This window comes from Schistocerca serialis, chromosome 1, assembly GCF_023864345.2.
Source record: "Schistocerca serialis cubense isolate TAMUIC-IGC-003099 chromosome 1, iqSchSeri2.2, whole genome shotgun sequence".
Lineage (NCBI taxonomy): Eukaryota > Metazoa > Arthropoda > Insecta > Orthoptera > Acrididae > Schistocerca > Schistocerca serialis.
In genome coordinates, this window is record NC_064638.1 from 545,586,498 (window position 1) to 545,606,033 (window position 19,536).

Consider the following 19,536-nt stretch of genomic DNA (forward strand, 5'->3'; position numbering starts at 1 on the left):
TTTTCATAATTGATGTAATCGTACATAGCTATGTTGTTTGTTGTGACTGAATTTCATTAGCGTACCTGCACAAGATTTGCTATTTCCTCTGTTCTACTATGGGAAATTCATTAAAGTGAATGATCTTAACTGAAGTTTGTATAGCTATTGCTGTTAGTATTTCACTTGTACTGTTATTCACTTTATTTTTTATGTCTTAGAATGCTGTAGCTTAGTAATTCTGCAGCAAATATACTCTTAATCCAAATATAATAAATTAGCAGAATGAAAGGTACTCATATCACATCTTTGATATTGAATTTATAGGCTGTTTACCAACATTTACATAATAACCAGAATTTATTGTATAAAAGAGGACCAAACTTATTCAGTGCTCTTACGGCTGAATAGAGAATAGGAAATCTGACTAATAGGAGAGAAATAATGAAACTATGCTAATGTACATTAAAGGAAGAAGTGGCTGAAGAGTTATTGGGACCAAAAGACTTAATTGTAAAATATGAGTGTTATAAGTTGAGCCTTTTTCTGTATTTAGATTACACAGTGCAACATATCATTAAAAATTTAAAACCAAGCTAAAAATACATAACTTTTTTCCCCTCCTGTTCCTTCTTTAAAAGCAGTATTGGAATGCTAACTATAGCATTTACTTATTCGATTAATGTTGCTGAAACTACAATGACATATTTGTTCAGTGCCAGTTGGATGAATATCTTGTTAACCTTAATACTATATTATTATCATGAATTGAAAGCATGAAATAATTTATAATATTAGCTCCCTGTCTCCTAGAGAAAGCTAATAAAGCATATGGAAATATTTATACAATCTTGTTTCGCGAAAATCTCTCTGTATCTTGAAAACTCTAAAGAAATAGGTCCAGGCACTCCATAATAGCATATTTTAAGTGTGAATTGATAAGTATCTGCTGGTAACTGTCCTTATTGAGCAGTGTTGGCAAGGTTGGTTTGCATTTCAGGACTTGAATTTGTACTCATAGGTATTACAGTCAGTTATGTTTTAATGTCTATCAGTCTGTCTACATATGTACTCTACAATCTGTTGTGAAGTACATGGTAGAGGGTATGACCCATTGTACCAGTGGTACAATGTCACTTGACATTTGATTGCAGAGAATGAATGTGAAAAAACAGATGCAGTGAAACTTACTGACAGAGTAAAACTGTTTTCTAAACTCAGATCTCAGATCCAAATCTTTACCCTCTGCAGAGAGATCTCTTGTTGCCAAGAGAATTCTATGCAAGAAGCAAGAATCTGGATTTGAGTAAAAGTCCCAGATCAGCACACAGTTCCAACTCGTTAGGTAGTTTTACTTTGGCGCACATTCCTATGCATTCTAGCAAAAGCGGCATTAGGCACACCTGCATGCAATCCCCCCCCCCCCCCCCCCCCCCTTTCCCCTCACTGTGTCACTCACACTTGTACACTGTCACTCTCCTTTGCTCACTCTCTATCTGGCTGTTTCCAATATTTCTTAGGGATTCATTCTTCTGTCTCTTCATTTCACAACATCCAATCCTTTCAAGTGTAGTGATCTGCCAGTTCTCATTATAAGAAGAAAGAAAACTGAGTGTGTGCACCTGTTAGCATTTTCTCCTGCAATACATGGAAAGCTCTGTAAAATTCTTTCACTGTCTCCTGTCTCCATGTTAGTTGTTAAGACTCCTAGTGTGTATTGTGCCACTAGTGGAATAACATTATGGTGGTCATTTCATACATATATTATTTGTAAAATTATGGATAATCAAGTGGAACATATATATTAACTTCTTGACTAGATTAGATTAGATTAGATTAGATTAGATTAGATTAATACTAGTTCCATGGATCATGAATACGATATTTCGTAATGATGTGGAACGAGTCGAAAATGATGTGGAACGAGTCGAAGACTGCCAGCACAGTGTGCACTTTTACTCTTTTTCTGATGGTAGCTCATTTTATATAGTGGTTGTTGCAGTACAAGTCCTCAATAATTTTGTTAATACTCCCACTTTATACCAGTGACAATGAATTGTAACTGTAGTTTTGGTTTTTGTGGTGCAGGATAATGGCCACAGTCTGAAATCTGCTGATAGTGCCCAGGTGGATGATGAAATATAGAAACATTGATTTTAAAAATTTTAACTGTCCAACTGTAGCAAAGTGACTTTAAACTTTTAAAAATAGATTCTGAGAACTGACATGCCATATTGTAGCTATATGAAAACACCCTATAGAGACAATAAGAAACACAGTTGAAGAGATAGCAGCTGGCTGGTCATTGAACAGTAACTCTGAGTGTAAACAGACCAATCAGTGTTCAGCTGCCTTATCAAACAGCTTTCTGGAATCTCTATAATCTGAATCATATATGTGGCCATTAATTGTTCTACTTCATTACAATCTATTAATTGTGCCACTTCTTATATTCATTTCATAAGAGTATTACTTACATGTACCTTTTATTTTCATATATTCACTCCTTCATTTGACTTATGTAGCACGAGGAGTTGTTATATTCCTCTTTCAAATTACTGCTCTGGAGAAAGAGCATTCAGCATGTAAGCAAAATTGCTATTCTTTTGCATTCTATCTGGCATTTAGCACTTCATCTCAAAGGTGAATGACGGCCCATCCTCTCAATCATTGTCAGATCCTTAGCAAGAAGTCTGCAGTCTCTTATTTTCCACATTTGTTCACTTTGGCTGAATTAACAGTAGATACTTGGTGAAAATGGCTGTTTTGGTAGTAGCCAATTGGTAAATGAATAAATGAAGTTTAGAACTTCGTAAGTCTGCATTCATGTTGGTATGTTAATTTTATAAATACGTGCATCATAAGTGGTGTCAGCACATTTCTTTATTATGTTTCCATTTTCTCCCATGATATACCATCAAACATATTCAAAGGTATTAGCTTTACAAGTTTTCCTTTTATACGCCCCAAGTTACTGTAATAATAGGTGTGTTCTCATTTATGATATGCTAGGCAATGGCACCATGACTTGACTGTAGATCACATGGAAAGCTGTGTCACTTTTATTTTCATTGTTGTTACTGCATTACAAACTGTATGTTTGGTAAGTATGATGATCTGCACACCTTTATCAAATGCTTGTTTTGCAGTTTTGTGTGTTTTTGTTGGTTGATTCTAAAAATTTAAGCAGTTAACTTTCTTGATTTTAGTTGCAGAAGTAAAAAAAAAACATAGTGAATAAAGACATTTATTTTGTATGTCCCTTCTTCTACTTTGTATTGTTACTGTTGTATCAAGTGCATACAGTTAAGTGAGACAACAAGTTTCCAGGGTAAAAGGCAAGCATTTGTGCAACATCAAGGAAAAAATAAATAAATAAATTGAAAGAAGTGTGGAAGAAGCAGGTGGAAAGAAGGGAAACTGCATGGTGGTGCAATATGTCAGAGTCTCTGTTGTTATTTCTTATTTTCTATAAACTTGTTGCTGAGAATTTCTAAATACTGCCATAAATTATTCATAGGATCATTTAATTTCCTGTCTCTCATACTTTTTATTTGACCATTTTAATTTTCATACTTCATAATTCCAGATGGGTCATCTTTGAGTCTCAACTGTAGTTGTGGTTACTACTCCCTCCTGTGTGTTTGATTACTACCTTATTTAAGTGCAAGAGTGTTTCTCTTCATCTTCATTAATCCTCAAATATGTTCTCTTCTTGCCTCAGGTGACCATCATTTTGTAAGCTCTACTCTTCTTCAACTGGATAATCTTCACCTGATGTCAGTCCAACTCATTTTCTCATTTTGTTTCTACCATACTATGCCCCCTCCCCTCTTTTCTTCATTCTCCTTCCTTCTACACTCTCCTCCTCCTCTGTCCTTCCAGTTCCCCTCTCCCCCCACCCCCTCCCTCCCCCTCCCCACTCCCCCTCCCACCCCTCCCTCCCTCCTCCCCCCTCCCCCCTCCCCCTCCCCCCTCCCTCCCTTTCTCTCTGCTCTCCTTACCATGTGGCGGAGGCAAAATATTTAAGAATTATATAATCATACACACATTATAAACAGAAAAATTTAACCACTGTATGTGTGTATCACACTGCAAAAAGTTGAAAGTACTGTAAGCCTCCATATATTATAGAGGGTGTGCTGAAAAGTAAAGCCTTTAAATTTTTTATGTGAAAACTCTTAAAGATTTGTAAATGAAAAAGTGTTGTTCACATTTTACACTACTGGTCATTAAAATTGCTACACCAAGAAGAAATGCAGATGATAAATGGGTATTCATTGGACAAATACATTATACTAGAACTGACGTGATTATATTTTCATGCAATTTGGGTGCACAGATCCTGATAAATCAGTACCCAGAACAACCACCCCTGGCCGTAATAATGGCCTTGATATGCCTGGGCATTGAGTCAAACAGAGCCTGCATGGCGTGTACAGGTACAGCTGCCCATGCAGCTTGAACACAATACCACAGTTCATCAAGAGTAGTGACTGGTGTATTGTGATGAGCCAGTTGCTCAGCCACCATTGACCAGACGTTTTCAATTGGTGAGAGATCTGGAGAAAGTGCTGGCCAGGGCAGCAGTCGAACAGTTTCTGTATCCAGAACGGCCCATACAGGACCTGCGATATGCAGTTGTGCATTATCCTGCTGAAATGTAGGGTTTCGCAGGGATCGAATGAAGGGTAGAGCCACAGGTCGTAACACATTTGAAATGTAATGCCCACTGTTCAAAGTGCCGTCAATGCAAACAAGAGGTGACCAAGACGTGTAACCAATGGTACCCCATACCATCACGCCGGGTGATATGCCTGTATGGCGATGACAAATACATGCTTCCAATGTGCATTCACCGCGATGTCGCCAAACATGGATGCGACCATCGTGATGCTGTAAACAGAACCTGGATTCATCTGAAAAAATGACGTTTTGCGATTTGTGCAGCCAGGTTCGTAGCTGAGTACACCATCGCAGGCGCTCCTGTCTGTGATGCAGTGTCAAGGGTAACCGCAGCCATGGTCTCTGAGCTGATAGTCCATGCTGCTGCTAACATTGTCGAACTGTTCGTGCAGATGGTTGTTGTCTTACAAATGTCCCCATCTGTTGACTCAGGGATCAAGACATGGCTGCACGATCCGTTACAGCCATGTGGATAATATGCCTGTCATCTCGACTGCTAGTGATACGAGCCCATTGGGATCCAGCACGGCGTTCTGTATTACCCTCCTGAACCCACCGATTCCATATTCTGCTAACAGTCATTGGATCTCGACTAACGCAAGCAGCAATGGTGCGATACGATAACCGCAATCGCGATAGGCTATAATCCGACTTTTATCAAAGTCGGAAACATGATGGTACGCATTTCTTATCCTTACACGAGGCATCAAAACAACATTTCACCAGGCAATACAGGTCAACTGCTGTTTGTGTATGAGAAATTGATTGGAAACTTTCCTCATGTCAGCATGTTGTAGGTGTTGCCATCGGTGCCAACCTTGTGTGAATGCTCTGAAAAGCTAATCATTTGCATATCACTGCAATTTTAATGGCCAGTAGTGTACATCTCCATTTTTCATGTCTACATATTTGCCTCCATCTGCCACCAAAAGGCTCACAGTTGTAGTGTGTAAGATGGCAGTATGTAATGTAACTGTCGGTACATGAGTGTGTTTTAATCTAGTTTTTAATTTTAAGAGTTTGCCCACACATGGGGCATTCTCTTCTCCAGCATGGCAATTCCATACCAGACCTGAGTGCTGCGACAACTGAAACAGTCTGACACATTGGATTCACTGTCATCCATGATCCTGCATACAGTCCTGACTTGGCACCATCAAATTTTCATCTATTTCCAGAACTTAAAGAACACCTTCAAGAACTTCACTTTGATAGTGATTAAGTGGTCTAAGCAGAGGTGAGGTTGTAGCTATGTCGATGAAGTTAAATATTCTACACATCAACAAGCTGCTCTCTTGTTGGGAAAAATGCGTTTGTTGCCAGGGCAACAATGCTGAGAAATAAATATGCAGACATGAAGAATAAAGATGTAGAATGTTAATAAAGTTTATTTTAGTTAAAAAATTTTAGAGTTTTTCACATTATGAAATTCTGTGGCATTACTTTTCAACACAATCTCATAAATTAAATTACTGCAATACTTCTACTGATTAACAATTAATAATGAGTATTAAATGGAAATGAGCTGTACTTACAAATGTAGTGCAAAGTGTAAACTTTCCTTTCACCCTTTTATCTATTATTCTATTTGAAGGGCCACACTGTAATCAAGACTAAAACATATGGTAACTTTTGTTTTTGTGCTCCAGTGTCTGATTCATGTTAAGTACAGGATTGCTCTGTCTGTTTTGGAATATTGTTAAGGACATTTTTTTCTTATAGGTAATTTAAGTTCTGATATTTAATTTCTTCTCACATTTCCAAACTTAACCATGGGCTCTAAATTACCAACAAGTCTGAAGTAATGCAAGTATTGAATCTATTTTCTTAGTGCAGGTGGTAATTCTACAAGTCTACAGTGCATAGATATTTAGGTACTCCATATCAAATTTCTGATCACAATAATTTCAGAAGTATTGTTAGCATATCATATGTGCCCATTACTGGATGAACTTTAAACATAAAGATGTTTCTTTTTATTCCTTGCTTCACTGCACTTATTTCCTTTAAACCAGTACAAGGTGACCTCTTTTAAACTGCTTCTTAGCTCCCCAGACTTCAAATGTCCCACTTCATTATGTTAATCTTAAATTTTATACATTTTCTATATTGGCACACTGCCTTTTGCCACGGGAAGTTCCACCTGGTATCCTGTTGAGACAAATTTTATTTTGACAGTATTTTATGAAGTAGTCATCTTTTATGAGCTAAAGTGGTCACTTTCCCCAAGCCTGGTCTTAACAAATGGCTCTGAGCACTATGGGACTTAACACTGGTCTTAACACTTTAGTGTTTTAGTTTTTCCATGTAATCAGTGTCTCCTAAAAATAATTATTCCCGATCACTAGGCCTGAATTGGTACTTGTTACCAATAGAAAATTGGCTGTAGAGATATCCATTCTCATATGAATCAATTGTTCTTTTTTATCAGAAAAATACTGGGCATTATAGACTGAAACTTTAGAAGACAGGCAATACTATTCTAAGATTATAGTGCATTTTTGAGAAAGGGGATGGACAATACTGCAACAAAACTGTTGATAATTTCACTATTTTGCAACTTTTTTTTTTTAAGCAAGAAACATGCCTTATCATTGATGGACAATGATCATTTATTAGAGTAACTTCTTTATTGAAAAGTCACTTTCGTTTTTTGTATGTTCAACACTATTCACAATTATAAATACCAATATATATCAATATTATGAGAAGGAAAGTTGTATCTGTTGCTCAGCATCTCCACTATATGGTGAGTAGCAACTTTCCTTCTCATAATATTGTTACATTCCATCCTGGATTTTCCATTTATCATGTTTGTGTATGTTTGTTTCCTCCCTTTTAGCTACTTGCAGCTTCTACATCAACATAATTATGTACTCAGCAAGCCACTGTGTAGTGAATGGTGGAGGCTGTTTTGTACCGATGTTAGGAGATTTCTGTCCTACTACATTCATGTACTGAGTGAGGGGAAAATGACTGTTTAGTATGTTTGTATATTCCATAAGCTCTATTATCTTATTCTAATGGTTTCTACATGAAATATACAATGGTAGCAGCAAAATCACAACACAGGTTTCTCAAATACGAGTTCTGTATATTTATCCAACATGGTTTGATAAGGGCAATATCACTTTTCTTCCAAAGATTCTCATTACAATTCTGTGAACATGTCTATTACACTCTGGTTTATTTGACTTCACATCATCCTAGTTGCACATCCTTGAGTTCATTCAAGTCCTGATATCCTGCCACCTTGTATTCCAAATGTTGTAGCAGCACTCTAGAATGAGTTGTAACTGCCTCTTGTATGTGATTTCCGTTACAAATGCACCACACATTCCCAGAACCCTTCCTACAAATCTGAGTCTACTGATTTTTACATCCCCCACATAACCCCCCCCCCCCCCCCCTCTTATATATATATAAAAACAAAGATGATGTGACTTACCAAACAAAAGTGCTGGCAGGTCGATGGACATACAAACAAACACAAACATACACACAAAATTCAAGCTTTCGCAACCAACGGTTGCTTCATCAGGAAAGAGGAAAGGAGAGGGAAAGACAAAAGGATGCTTAAAACCCACATCCTTTCGTCTTTCCCTCTCCTTCCCTATTTCCTGACGAAGTAACCGTTTGTTGCAAAAGCTTGAATTTTGTGTGTATGTTTGTGTTTGTTTGTGTGTCTATCGACCTGCCAGCACTTTCATTTGGTAAGTCACATCATCTTTGTTTTTAGTTCTATTTTTCCCACATGGAATGTTTCCCTCTATTCATCTTATTTTCTCTTTCTGTTTTTGCAAGTAGTTTCACTTTGTATTCACCTTCTCCTCATTACCGAATCTACCATACAATTTTATCCCGCCTATATATACTCAATAATATGTAACCCACTTCCAAACCATAACCAAAAAATTTTTTTCCGCTTTCAACACCACCGCTGCTATAAAATCCACCGTTTCCAGTTCACAAACAGTTCCTTTCAGCTATTAAACAGCCATTTCGGCCAGTTCTAATAACTTTCGCCTTTTTTTCCATTTCCATTTTTCCCACATCACTGATCTTTTTTAGCCGCTTCCCACAGGTTTTAACGTCATTATTTCTTCGTCAGACAATTGTTAGCCTCATTTTCACAATCTGCCACCACAAAACCACTCCGTTTAATACATTTGCACGCAGTTTTCTCGAAATTTTCCCGAATTGCTCCACCCTTTAACGTGTTTTGGCGGCAACACAATCACCTAACCTTTGTGCACATCGTTGTCTACCAACCCAAGTTCACCACAGAATCAACAAGCCCAGCTATAACCAACACTTTTTCGCCTTTTTTCACAACAGATCTCCAGTTGCTTTCCAGTTCACCTTTATCTCTCCCCATATATTTATATTTTTATTTTCATTTTCATTTCAGCCTCATGTTACACTTTCCACCTTCTAATACCATGTCACCCTCACACCATCCCGCTTAAAGCCCACATCCTTTCATCTTTCCCTCTCCTTCCCTCTTTCCTGACGAAGCAATATAAAACAAAGATGATGTGACTTACCAAACGAAAGCGCTGGCACGTCTATAGACACACAAACATACACACAAAATTCAAGCTTTCGCAACCAACAGTTGCTTCGTCAGGAAAGAGGGAAGGAGAAGGAAAGACGAAAGGATGTGGGTTTTAAGGGAGAGGGTAAGGAGTCATTCCAATCCCGGGATCGGAAAGACTTACCTTAGGGGGAAAAAAGGACAGGTATACACTCGCACACACATACATATCCATCCGCACATACACAGACACAAGCAGATGAAAAATCTCCTGGTTTCCCACCTCCGGAAAGGCAACTCACTCACCCTTCACAACCTTTCCAACAAACCTCAACCTCCTCTCATTGCACACAAACCCAGTCTCTCCCGTCTACTCAAACTCCCACTTCCAGCTCCACTCCCTCCAAAACCTCAAAATTCCAGTCAACACAATCTGGAACCACAACACCCTAATTCAGTAGTTAACCTTTCCTCCAAACCTCTCTCCCAATCCGAAACCTCTGTCCTATCCAAAGGCCTCACCTTCAGCCCCACTCCCAGATTCAACCAAACAGCCCTTGTCAAAGATTTACTGTCCTACACTCGTACTCTCTGCTGGAAATATCACTTTGCCACGAAGAAAAACGATCCTAATCCTACTCCTAATGATCCAAATCCCCAAGACACTATCCAAATTGAACCCTGCCCTGAACAGTTCCATCCTCCATCACAGCGGGACCCACCTCCTCTTCCTCAAAATCACCCTCTCCAAACCTTCCAGGAATTTCTGACTTCCAGCCTTGCCTCTCAATCCTTCTTAAAAAACCTTAATCCTACTCCCAACATCACCACTGCTGAAGCCCAGGCTATCCGTGATCTGAAGGCTGACCGATCCATCGTCATTCTTCCAGCGGACAAGGGTTCCACGACCGTGGTACTTGATCGTCGAGAGTATGTGGCTGAGGGACTGTGTCAGCTTTCAGACAACACCACATACAAAGTTTGCCAAGGTAGTCCCATTCCTGATGTCCAGGCGGATCTTCAAGGAATCCTCAGAACCTTAGGCCCCCTACAAAACCGTTCACCTGACTCCATCAACCTCCTGATCCCACCAACACCCCGCACCCCTACCTTCTACCTTCTTCCTAAAATTCACAAACCCAACCATCTGGGCCGCCCCATTGTAGCTGGTTACCAAGCCCCCACAGAACGTATCTCTGCCTACGTAGATCAACACCTTCAACCCATTACATGCCGTCTCACATCCTTCATCAAAGATACCAACCACTTTCTCGAACGCCTGGAATCCTTACCCAATCTATTACCCCTGGAAACCATCCTAGTAACGATTGCTGCCACTTCCTTATACACAAATATTCCGCACGTCCAGGGCCTCACTGCGATGGAGCACTTCCTTTCACGCCGATCACCTGCCACCCTACCTAAAACCTCTTTCCTCATTACCTTAGCCAGCTTCGTCCTGACCCACAACTTCTTCACTTTTGAAGGCCACATACCAACAATTTAAGGGAACAGCCATGTGTACCAGGATGACCCCCTCGTATGCCAACCTATTCATGGGTCGCTTAGAGGAAGCCTTCTTGGTCAGCCAGGCCTGCTAACCCAAAGTCTGGAACAGATTTATTGATGACATCTTCATGATCTGGACTCACAGTGAAGAAGAACTCCAGAATTTTCTCTACAACCTCAACTCCTTTGGTTCCATCAGATTCACCTGGTCCTACTCCAAATCCCCTGCCCTTTCCTTGACATTGACCTCCATCTGTCCAATGGCCAGCTTCACACGTTCGTCCACATCAAACCCACCAACAAGCAACAGTACCTCCATTATGACAGCTGCCACCCATTCCACATCAAACGGTCCCTTCCCTACAGCCTAGGTCTTCGTGGCAAATGAATCTGCTCCAGTCCGGAATCCCTGAACCATTACACCAACAATCTGAAAACAGTTTTCGCATCCCGCAACTACCCTCCCGACCTGGTACAGAAGCAAATAACCAGAGCCACTTCCTCATCCCCTCAAACCCAGAACCTCCCACAGAAGAACCACAAAAGTGCCCCACTTGTGACAGGATACTTTCCGGGACTGGATCAGACTCTGAATGTGGCTCTCCAACAGGGATACGACTTCCTCAAATCCTGCACTGAAATGAGATCCATCCTTCATGAAATCCTCCCCACTCCACCAAGAGTGTCTTTCTGCCATCCACCTAACCTTCTTAACCTCTTAGTTCATCCCTATGATATCCCCAAACCACCTTCCCTACCCTCTGGCTCCTACCCTTGTAACCACCCCCGGTGTAAAACCTGTCCCATGCACCCTCCCACCACCACCTACTCCAGTCCTGTAACCCGGAAGGTGTACACGATCAAAGGCAGAGCCACGTGTGAAAGCACCCACGTGATTTACCAACTGACCTGCCTACATTGTGAAGCTTTCTATGTGGGAATGACCAGCAACAAACTGTCCATTCGCATGAATGGACACAGGCAGACAGTGTTTGTTGGTAATGAGGATCACCCTGTGGCTAAATATGCCTTGGTGCACAGCCAGCACATCTTGGCACAGTGTTACACCGTCCGGGTTATATGGATACTTCCCACTAATACCAACCTGTCAGAACTCCGGAGATGGGAACTTGCCCTTCAGTATATCCTCTCTTCTCGTTATCCGCTAGGCCTCAACCTCCGCTAATTTCAAGTTGCCGCCGCTCATACCTCACCTGTCTTTCAACAACATCTTTGCCACTGTACTTCTGCCTCAACTGGATGAACTAAGAGGTAGATATATTTTTCCCACGTGGAATGTTTCCCTCTATATTATATATATATATATATATATATATATATATATATATATATATATATATATATATATATATATATATATATATATATATATATATATATATATAATAGAAGGAAACATTCCACGTGGGAAAAATTATATATAAAAAGAAAGATGAGGTGACTTACCGAACAAAAGCGCTGGCAGGTCGATAGACACACAAACAAAGACAAACATACACACAAAATTCAAGCTTTCGCAACAAACTGTTGCCTCATCAGGAAAGAGGGAAGGAGAGGGGAAGGCGAAAGGAAGTGGGTTTTAAGGGAGAGGGTAAGGAGTCATTCCAATCCCAGGAGCGGAAAGACTTACCTTAGGGGGAAAACAGGACAGGTATACACTCGCACACACGCACATATCCAGCCACACATACAGACACAAAAGGTGTCTGTTTTTTTTATATATATATATAATAGAGGGAATCATTCCATGCGGGAAAAATATATTTAAAAACAAAGATGATGTGACTTACCATACGAAAGTGCTGGCAGGTCGATAGAAACACAAACAGACACATACATACACAAAAAGTTCAAGCTTTCGCTACAAACTGTTGCCTCATCAGGAACGAGGGAAGGAGAGGGAAAGACGAAAGGAAGTGGGTTTTAAGGGAGAGGGTAAGGAGTCATTCCAATCCCGGGAGCGGAAAGACTTACCTTAGGGGAAAAAAAGGACGGGTATACACTCGCATACACACACATATCCATCCACACATATACAGACACAAGCAGACATATTTAAAGACAAAGAGTTTTGTCTGCTTTTTTGTCCAAAAGTCCGGAAACACCCTAATAAAATCCAAATGGAGTATCAAACAAGTAAACAGAGTCCCTACACACGAGGAACGGGAAGGGGGAAATTTTATAGGCTATGCTGCCAACATGGCGGCCATCTTGAAAGCCGCCATCTTGGATTCAATTCCAAAATTTCAAATGGTAATGTGGTCATGTAACATATCAAACAGATAGAGAATTTCACCAGAAAAAAAAATGCCGTTATTATTTTAAACATAGCTTTATTCATTCTCAGCTTATAGCCAATTACTTGCGGAAGGAGTGGGACGCTCGGCAGCGTGATTATAACACACTGAGAAGTCATAAAATGGAGTCTGAAACTGTGCAAAGTGACTATCCTATGCCTGATATGTTACATGTGTTTAACTGTTAGGTATCATTTACTCATGCTAATGTTTTAATCATTGTTTCCTTATTTACATGTTACAAAATGTCCTTAACACATGAAGAACGCATTGGAATCATCTTGATATCAGGAGAAAAAAGCACACGCATCATTGCTGAGGATTTCAGCAGTCGTCACCCAACCAGACAGCCCATCACTCGCAGCGCAGTTGCCAAGCTTTTGACCAAATTCCGAGCAACAGGTTCTGTCACAGATAAACCTAAGACTGGAAGACCAAAATCTGTCACTGATGAAGCAACAACAGTGAGCGTGTTGGCATCATTTAGCAAGAGTCCGCAACGGAGTACTCATCACCTATCAAGAATGTGGGGTTAGCCGTACCTCCACGCTGCGAATTTTATCGCAGCACAAATGGCACCCGTACAAAATTCAGCTGCTCCAACACCTGAACGAAGATGACCCAGACCGTCGGGTACAGTTCGCAGAATTGGTGACACAGCAGCTGCAGGTAAACCCACATTTCCCCTATCAGGTGCTGTTCAGTGATGAAGCCAATTTCTTTATCAATGGTGAAGTGAACAAGCATAATCACAGATAATGGTCCGACACAAATTCGCTCTGGATTGATGCTTCCAAAATGGTCAACTCACAAAAAGTGATGGTCTGATGTGGTGTGTGGGGTACCAAAGTCGTTGGATCTTTTTTTTATTGATGGTACGTTAACAGTCAATGGTTATCTGAGGTTATTGGATGAAGAAGTGTTTCCCTCATTGTTAACGGAGGACGAGAGATTTCCGGAATTCTTCCAGCATGATGGAGCCCCACCACATTATGGGCACAATGTGTGAGCATACCTGGATGTGAAGTTCCCTCAAAAGTGGATTGGTCTTAGGGGTGCTGTGGAGTGGCCACCATGTTCACCAGATTTGACTCCTTTGGATTTTTATCTTTGGGGTCATGTCAAAGCACTGGTTTATTCTGTGAAAATACAGAATTTGCATCATCTAAATCAGCGCATTGTTTATGTGTGTGGTCAAATTCAGCCAGATGTGTTGGTCAAAGTTCATAAGGACTGGATATGGAGGACAGCATTAACAATCCAGCATAATGGACAACATATCGAGCCATTCCTATGACTGTTGGTGGTCTCTCGGGACTGTGTAATATCGGCATAATGTCTCTTCGGCACATAACACACATGCTGCTGAGCATCCCACCGCTGCCCCATGTAACTGGCTATAATCCGAGAATTAATAAAGCTATCTTTAAAATGATAACGGCATTGTTTTTCTGGTGAAATTCTCTATCTGTTTGATATGTCACATGACCACATTCCCATTTGAAATTTTGGAGTTGAATCCAAGATGGCGGCTTTCAAGATGGCCGCCATGTTGGTGGCTTAGCCTATATATATATATATATATATATATATATATATATACGGTTGCTTCATCAGGAAAGAGAGAAGGAGAGGGAAAGACGAAAGGATGTGGGTTTTAAGGGAGAGGGTAAGGAGTCATTCCAATCCCGGGAGCGGAAAGACTTACCTTAAGGGGAAAAAAGGACAGGTATACACACACACACACACACACACACACACACACACACACACACACACACACACACATATCCATCCGCACATACACAGACACAAGCAGACATTTGTAAAGGCAAAGAGTTTCGGCAGAGATGTCAGTCGAGGCGGTAGTAAAGAGGCAAAGATGTTGTTGAAAGACAGGTGAGGTATTAGCGGCAGCAACTTGAAATTAGTGGAGGTTGAGGCCTGGTGGATAACGAGAAGAGAGGATATACTGAAGGGTAAGTTTCCATCTCTGGAGTTCTGACAGGTTGGTGTTAGTGGGAAGTATCCAGATAACCCAGACGGTGTAACACTGTGCCAAGATGTGCTGGCCGTGCACCAAGGCATGTTTAGCCACAGGGTGATCCTCATTACCAACAAACACTGTCTGCCTGTGTCCATTCATGTGAATGGACAGTTTGTTGCTGGTCATTCCCACATAGAAAGCTTCACTGTGTAGGCAGGTCAGTTGGTAAATCACGTGGGTGCTTTCGCACGTGGCTCTGCCTTTGATCGTGTACACCTTCCGGGTTACAGGACTGGAGTAGGTGGTGGTGAGAGGGTGCATGGGACAGGTTTTACACTGGGCGTGGTTACAAGGGTAGGAGCCAGAGGGTAGGGAAGGTGGTTTGGGGATTTCATAGGGATGAACTAAGAGGTTACGAAGGTTAGGTGGATGGCAGAAAGACACTCTTGGTGGAGTGGGGAGGATTTCATGAAGGATGGATCTCATTTCAGGGCAGGATTTGAGGAAGTCGTATCCCTGCTGGAGAGCCAAATTCAGAGTCTGATCCAGTCCCGGAAAGTATCCTGTCACAAGTGGGGCACTTTTGTGGTTCTTCTGTGGGAGGTTCTGGCTTTGAAGGGATGAGGAAGTGGCTCTGGTTATTTGCTTCTGTACCAGGTCTGGAGGGTAGTTGTGGGATGCGAAAGCTGTTTTCAGGTTGTTGGTGTAATGGTTCAGGGATTCCGGACTGGAGCATATTCGTTTGTCATGATGACCTAGGCTGTAGGGAAGTAAGTCACATCATCTTTGAATGCCTTTTTGAAATCTATGAAGACTGAATCCGTTCACCTGCATCTACCATCTGCAAGATAATGTGTGTGTGTATATCAAGCTAAATTTCTTGTTTATGTTTCTTTTAAAAGTAATTTCAGCTCGTAGTGAAGTTAAATCTGAATTTTCTATTCAATTACTTGAAAATATAGGTAGAATGATATTACCAATTATATCCCAGATAAGATAGTTGTCATTCATAACTTGCTAAACTACAGAAAGATATTGGAAATTTACAGGAAGATTTGTGAAATTAAGCTGCCTTGGAGTAACAATTATTGCAGTGAAATTCCTGTAACATTCTGCTACAAATACATGTAAGGAACTGCACTTAGCAGTTAGTCACCAATAGAGGAGAAGTTGAGTCACAGACAGACACAACAATAAGACTGTTCTACATTTGAACTTTCATGCAAAAGGCCTTCTTCTAAAGTAGAAAACACATACACATTCCCACAAGCACAACTTGCACGCACTTTATAACTGTCTCTGGCCACTGAGGCCAGCCTGCATATGTGACTGAAAGCGCAAATGTATACCAGTTTTTTGTTGAGCATGTCTAAGACTCAGTGTCTCCTCTGTATGGTGCATAGAAGTCTATCCTTTTGATAATACCGTATTTTCATTTTTCAGTCCTGGATTTCCCATTGTTGAACTTGACAGTTATTCGGGATGTTTACTTCGAGGGTTGACCAGAAAGTAATACACCGCATTTTTTTCTTTGACAATTCTTTATTGAACATACTGAGAATTACACACACACACACACACACACACACACACACACACACACACACACACACACAGAAGAATGGCGTTTTATCTTCACACCATATTTTTCCATTTAATCTCCATCCCATTATATGGCCTTCTTTCAGTGTGAAACAAGGACATGTATGCCCTGTTGGTACGAAACCATGTCATGGTGGTGGAGCCAGTGCTTCAGAGTATGAAACACCTCGTCATCATCCTGTACTTCTGTCAACATCAGATGCTCCATAGACCATGCACAAGCATTTGTGAACATTCCCCACAGTTTCTTTCTGCAGTGAGAAATTCAACGATGGCATGTTGCTTGTAATGTACATCACTAGATGCCATTTTGAAACCGTCCTGCAGCTATGCTATCTGTCAGAAGTGACAGAACCTTGTTGCAGTCACTCAGGAGACTTCAAATAATACATATGTTAAGTTTTCCATTTGTAGCATTGTTTTCAGCTGAGAAAAAAAAATGGTGCATTACTTTCTCAGCAACACTCGTAGATACCCTTTAATTGTTTTCCTAATTTGGTAAGTCTCATATTCAGCATTGCTGTAAAAATTGTATACAGTATTTTCTGCAGTAACTTGTTTGAAAATTAATTTCAGTTTCCTTCTGAAAGTTGTTTATCTTATAAATATGCTACAAGGCGACAAAATGGCTATATAATGCGAAATGTTGAGCACTCTTTATAAACACATTTAAAATCAGAACAAAACTATATATAGCTTTCAAAACTGTTACCTCATTACTTACAGAGAAAAGAGGGATAGGTTGAGGAAGTTGGAGAAGAGTGAATCTTTGTCTCCCCTCTTTTTTACACCAGTTGGGCCTTACTCAACCTTAAGTCTGAGTGACCTTTTCAGCCTTCCCCAATCTACCCCTCTTTCCTCAGGAGGAAAGTAACAACAGCTCTGAAAGATACACCTAGTGTTCTCTACATTTAAATGTGTCGTACACATGTAATTTAATAATGTGATAACATGCAAGGTGTCTCTTCTAACACAACCACCTCTGATATCTCATAAATGGTTGAATTTATCAAAGAAAAAGTTTATAACAAGTATGTGAGGATTATTAGCAGTGTATTGAATACCCATAATTCTTCACATATTGAGACACTGAAGAAACAATAGTTGTTAAGGGCTTTTATCTAGAGTGATGCATCATTAATAACATTTCACATCCGTTTAAAAATTGATGATACTAATGTAATTAAAACTAAACTCCACCCAAACAGGCCACGAAGACCCAGCAGTACAGGCTGGCCGTTGTGTCATCCTCAGCCCAAAGGCATCACCGGATGCAGATATGCAGGGGCATGTGGTCAGCACACAGAATGGAAAAGTTTAAATTGTGATGCTAGTTTAGTATAACGACACCTTCATTCAACAAAGTTTACTTGGCAATGGAAATTAAAATACACTCTGCTTGCAGACATAGAATTCATACATGAAATGTTATCCAGTTATTTTTCCCAAGTTTTCCCTCAAAAGATTGACATGCTTTATAGAACTGAAATATTCTTCGTAGTAGCTATCATATACTGCAAAAAAATTAAGAAAAAGTGTGTCCACCACCTTAGCTGAGTGATCTCTGCATCTGTTTCCCATTTATAGAATCCAGGTTTGATTCCTGGTACTGACAGGAAATTAGTCGTGATGGGAGAGCTGGAATGGAGAGTACTTGGTCTCATGAGGCCACAGCTAAGGAACTATTTGAATGAGGGGTAGGGGCTCCAAGAATCCAAAAACTGACAGTTTTTTTATACAATGACACCATTGGCAGAGCATGACATGGCAACTGGTGGGCTCCTTGCTTTAATTGAACTGCAAAAGTAAACAGTCTCTCCATTTAAAGCCATGGACCTTTCACAATTCCATTATATAAGAATACTTGCTCTTTTGCTTACTACTGTTCGCTAAAACCCTTGTTTCAGGTCTTTGAACTCTTTCTTAAACTAAGAATATGTATTTCATCCTGTATATGAGCAGCTAATAACACAGTTCTTCCATGTTGTGTAGTTCAGCTCAGTGCTGAATGCACAATAGTTTGACATTTGTTGCAGAGAAGGTGATGCATCAAAATTAATGAAATAATGAACATTTCAAATGGCATTGGTACACAATATCTTGAAGTTCCATTAATTGTTATAGTGTTACACTCAGTGCTGTCTTCATCTTATTTTGATTTTAATGTTCCTTCTCTAAAGTGAAATTAAACAGCATGGATGTTACTTTCTTAGTGTCTCATTGTTTAATTTGCGTCACATTACTTTATTAACCCATAATGTGAACTTTTATTTGGCAAGTAAAACAAATGTGCACTGCTGCATATAAACAGTATTTAATGAAGACAGTTGTTAAGATAATGCATATAAATCCATTGATATTACTACAGAAAATGCCAAAATGTATGAAGATGCTTATACTCTTTCTAAGATTTGGATTTTATTCTTTTCTTTTCCTTGGTGTGTGGATTTACTGTTCTCCAAAAACATTATCTTATAAGCAAAGTAGGCATGTAATTATTGACATTTGAGCTAATGATGCAAATGATGGCAATGAAAGTCAAAGTATCTTTCATTTCAAAAAGCATGCATATTCATCGGTTTGGAGCTAGTCTGAATACATATGTATAATAACTTTTATAAACATAAAAATAAATTTGTATAAGGCTATTTTCATCTATGTCTTTATGCTTTGAAATAAAAATGGCAAGTATGGAACTGTATGACAGTAGCTGTTCTGCCAGAACATATTTATCATTGACTGTTAATTACCTCTGTGTTGAATTATAAGTTTCTCTCCAACAATTGCAGTTGCTCCATCTGACATCCTTTGGGGTTGCTTTTATTTATCGTTGACCAACTCCTGATTGCTGGTAGCTGTTTTATGTGCTTTCTTAACTGTTACAGCAGCAATTATTACATGTTTGACAGTCGATAATA

General features: G+C 39.9%; 1 protein-coding gene across 16 annotated transcripts in view; it reads left to right on the top strand.

Annotated features, from left to right (window-relative positions):
• Nucleotides 1–19,536, top strand: part of LOC126475204 (calcium/calmodulin-dependent protein kinase type II alpha chain) — a 1,005,993-nt gene that overhangs the window by 831,265 nt on the left and 155,192 nt on the right. The gene's annotated exons all lie outside the window — the stretch shown is intronic.